This window comes from Neomonachus schauinslandi, chromosome 10, assembly GCF_002201575.2.
Source record: "Neomonachus schauinslandi chromosome 10, ASM220157v2, whole genome shotgun sequence".
NCBI classification, from domain to species: Eukaryota; Metazoa; Chordata; class Mammalia; order Carnivora; family Phocidae; genus Neomonachus; species Neomonachus schauinslandi.
In genome coordinates this window covers 5,103,504-5,107,990 of record NC_058412.1, presented here as the reverse complement: position 1 = coordinate 5,107,990, position 4,487 = coordinate 5,103,504, and positions in this window count along the sequence as shown.

The window sequence follows — 4,487 nt, the reverse complement described above, 5'->3', positions numbered from 1 at the left end:
CACAGGAGAAAATGTAGATGGCCTTGAGAATGGCAATGACCCTTGAGATACAGCATCAAAAGTATGATCCGTGAAAGAGAGAATCCGTAACAGGGACTTCATAGAAACTAAGAGCATCTGCTCTGTGAAAGACATTGTCAAGAGGAAGAAAATATAAACCACAGACTGGGAGAAAATATTTGCAAGAGATTTACCTGATAAAGGACAATTATCCAAAATATACAAAGAACTCTGAACACTCAACAATGAGAAAGCAAACAGTGAGATTAAAAAATGGGCCGAGGGCGCCTGGGTGGCTCAGTCGGTTAAGCGACTGCCTTCGGCTCAGGTCATGATCCTGGAGTCCCTGGATCGAGTCCCGCATCGGGCTCCCTGCTCAGCAGGGAGTCTGCTTCTCCCTCTGGCCCTCACCCCTCTCATGTGCTCTCTCTCTCTCTCATTCTGTCTCAGATAAATAAATAAAATCTTTAAAAAAAAAAAAAAAAAAAAAAAAAAAAAAAATGGGCCGAAGGGGATTTTCACTTGTTTTCCCTGTGACGGCTCATCCATGTAACGGTAAAAATTAATAAATTTGTATACCTTTTCTCCTGTTAAGAAAATAAAAAATAAATTTGAAAATTTGAAAAATGGGCCAAAGACCTATAAAGACACCTCAGCGAAGAAGATACACAGATGGCATCTGAAACAATGCTCCACATCATATGTCATGAGGGAAATGCAAATTAAAACAACAAGATAGCACTACATAGGATTAGAGTGGCCATAATCTGGAACACAGACAACATCAAATGCTGACAAAGATGTGGAGTAAGAGAAACTCTCAGTCATTGCTGGTGGGAATGCAAAATGGTGCAGCCACTTGGAAAAACACTTTGGTGGTTTCTTATAAAAGTAAACGCATTCTTACCATATGATCCAGTAATTGGGCTCCTTGGTATTTACCCAACGAAACTGAAAACTTAGACCCACACAGAAAGCTACATGTGAATGTTTATAGGCCACTTTATTCATAACTGACAAAACTTGGAAGCAACCAAGATGTCTTGCAGTAAGCAGATGGATAAAGGAATTGTGGTCCATTCAGACAATGGAATATTATTCAGCCCTAAAAATAAATGAGCCATCAAGCCATGAAAAGACATGGAGAAACTTTAAATGTATATACTAAGTAAAAGAAGCCAATCTGAAAAGGCTACATATGGTATGGTTCCAACTATATGACATTCTAGAAAAGGCAAAACTATAGCCATAATAAAAAGGTCCATGGTTTCCAGGGGTTGTGGGAGAGGGTAAAGGAGAGAGGAATAAGCAGAGCACAGAGGACTTTTTAGGACAATGAAACTACTCCGTATGATACAGTAATGGTAGATACATGTCACTATACATTTGTCCAAACCCGCAAAATGTACAACACCTAGAGGGAACTCCAGTGTAAACTTTGGGTGGTGATAATGTGTCAGTGTGGTTTTATCAATTGGAACAAATGTACCCCAGGTGGAAAAAGTAGAAATGACCCGGAGGCTGTGTATGTTCAGCGGCAGGAGGTAGATGGGAAATCTTTGTGCCTTCTGTTCCATTTTGCTATGAACCTGAAACTGCTCAAAAAAATAAAGCCTACTAAGAAAAACAAAAATAAAAAGAATGAACCAGAGTAGGAGACTGATGGCAGCTGTAACTGGGTGGACAGGAGATAATGCTTGGGCATGAGATAACCGAGGGCCTAAAACTCAACTGGGAAGCTGATAGTGGGAACAGAGTCCATGGATCAAGTTAGGAGATCTATCTGAACTAGAACCCACAGGATTTAGGCATGGAGCATAGGCATGGAATATGGAAACAGGGATGATTCCTGGGACTCCAGGGCCCTTGTTGGGAAGGCTGCAAAGCTTTGACCCGCATTGACTTAGAGGGGCAATATGAACAAGGAGTAAGATTGGGTCAGTGGAGGAAAACAATATGCATAACCTCTTCGTTCTACAAAGCTCTCCATGGTGCTGGCGAGCATCCTGGCATTTTTGAGTACATTAACTTATATAACTCTCAAAAGAACTTGGCACATTAAGCATGCTCATATTCATTTTTTAGTAAAAGAAATATGGTTAGTGGGGTAAATAACGTTCCAAAATCCACCCTGTGCTTTTCCACTGCACTCCAGCTACCAGCCAGTAATAGGCTGGATGTTACCGTTTGAAAGTTCATGTTTTGATTTATGTTTTACTTATGTTCATTTGTTGATTTATGTTTTATTGGGCAAGAGCTAGTCTTTCTCTCCTGTTCCAAAATCAGGGAGAATTAATTCTGCCCACAGAGGGACTGAAAGGTCAATCAGCATCCTAGAATCAAATGCATACTTCATTCCTTGTCTTCCAGGGACAGAGTGTAAGGAGACCCTGCTCATTGACTCCATGGTCTGCCTGAATCGATGGTCTGCCAGCAACCCCCCACCAATACCTCCGGTGAACTCCCCTCTGGGAATACTGAGTCCAATAATCAGTCCAACCATCTCCCTACATGAGTGCAATGCCAGGTTGGAAGCAAATAGAACGCAGACTGGAAAAGGATTGAGAAAGAAGAGCAAAGGGAAAGGAGAGTCCTGATCCAGAAGTGAGAGCACCCAAAGGTGCTGGAAACATAAACCGAGGCAAGCTGCAGACATCCGTGAGTCTCAGCTGTCTCACCTGTAAAATGGGAGAAGCATTAATGTGGGATCCATGAAGAGAACCTTGCAGGTTTCAAGCAGTGATGCATCGTAACAATAATGCATACAGGGATCACTGCTGCCATACTGCGGTTCCGCATCTAGACTTCGTCCTCTGCCTGTTCCTGGTAGCCTCTGCTTCAATCCTCACTCTCGATTAAGGGAAAGTGTTTCAGAAAGGCTTCCTTGACCCCCAACACTTCAAAGCCCTTGCTGCCCAGGCAGTGAGGAGCTACCGGGTGGGACGCTGCATCGTTAATTGCCAAATACCAGTTGTGTGGGAGGAAAACCATCACCTCACTTAGCACAGCGATGATGACGACGACAAGTAAATCTCACTTTAAGAGGAGCAGCTTTACACTGATGCTTTCCTAAGGAGCAGCAGAGTCTGAGCTGGTGAGATGTTCTCAGCCACGTTTTCAGGCAGTAGACAGAATATTCCTTTCCCTACAGTAGAAATGTGGCAAAAGGGGGAAAACAAAAGGAATATGGAACCTCTGCTTCCATAATTAAAAACAGATCGGTCCCCAAATACTGATGCTAAGCATGAGTTGTGAGCACACGAAGAAAGTATTAAAACAATAATGCTTAGATATCTGCTTGGCAGTAACCAGATGTACAACCACTCTTCGTTTGACAAATACTGTAAGATTGAGCCTAGTGTACTCACGACTACTTCGTAGGCTAAGCTAATTTCACATTGCATTACAGCATAGAAAATACCAACCCATCTCCCAGCTCCATTCTACTCAAGCATCCTCTTGTTATAGCTGCCTGCCATTCTGCAGTGGGAGAGACTCAATATTATTCACGACTTTCTATCCTGCTACTAGGGAAGATATAGAGAGTTGTGATTCTAGTGGACTCTCCAGGATACACAGCCACTGGACTGACTGTGAGTGAGAATGTATCTCCTGATGAGTAATCCACAGGAGATCCTCTGGGCTCAGAAGCTCAGTATTTGAATATTGTGTCTGAGGTTTACAAAAATATCTGAAGAACTCTTTGAGAAATCCAGTAGACAATACCTCAATAGTAGTGCAAATCCAACTTTTGGTACCAGACGGATTTCCCAACAGACATGAGAGAAAGCCCCAAAGGTATCCAACCCAGTTGGCACTTGTTTATAAGGCAAAGACTAAGTCTGATTCATTGTTGTTCTTAAACACTCACGTTTATGATCATCATAATAATGTGTATTTTAGTAGTATGTGATTTGCAAAAGCTTTCACATGCATTATCTCAAATGTAAATGTTGGTTACCTCTTTTATATAATGTGTCTGCTTTAAGAAAGTCTTCTAAATTAATGTTTAATGAACAAATCAATGGTTTACATTGTGGGAGGGGCGCAGTGTGTCTTTGAGTTTAGATTATGGGAAGTGCATGCTGGGCGCAGGTCCAACAAGCTCCCCATGAACGTCCCATCGCTAGACTGGCTTTGGATAGACCAGGAGCCTCTCTGGGCCTCAGTTTCCTCACTGTACAGAATGAAGAGGCTAACGATGCCCCCAGAGTTCTGCCATGTGGGGAGCCTTTGCCATGCCCGTGGATCCCTTAGTAAGAGACACACCTTCCTGCCATGTCGAGAGCTGCACAGGGTAGCACGTGTCCCGGAGCCAGCGAGTGCAAAGGTATGGATAACCCTGGGGCACGCGCAGCAATGTGGGCGTGCACATGTTCAGTGGCGTGGTGGTTAGTGCCGCGGTGTGCCCTTGAGCCGCTCAGGCCCCCAGCTCCCTGAGCCTCCATCTCCCATCTGCCCCGTGGAGATAAGAGGCTGTGTGTTGT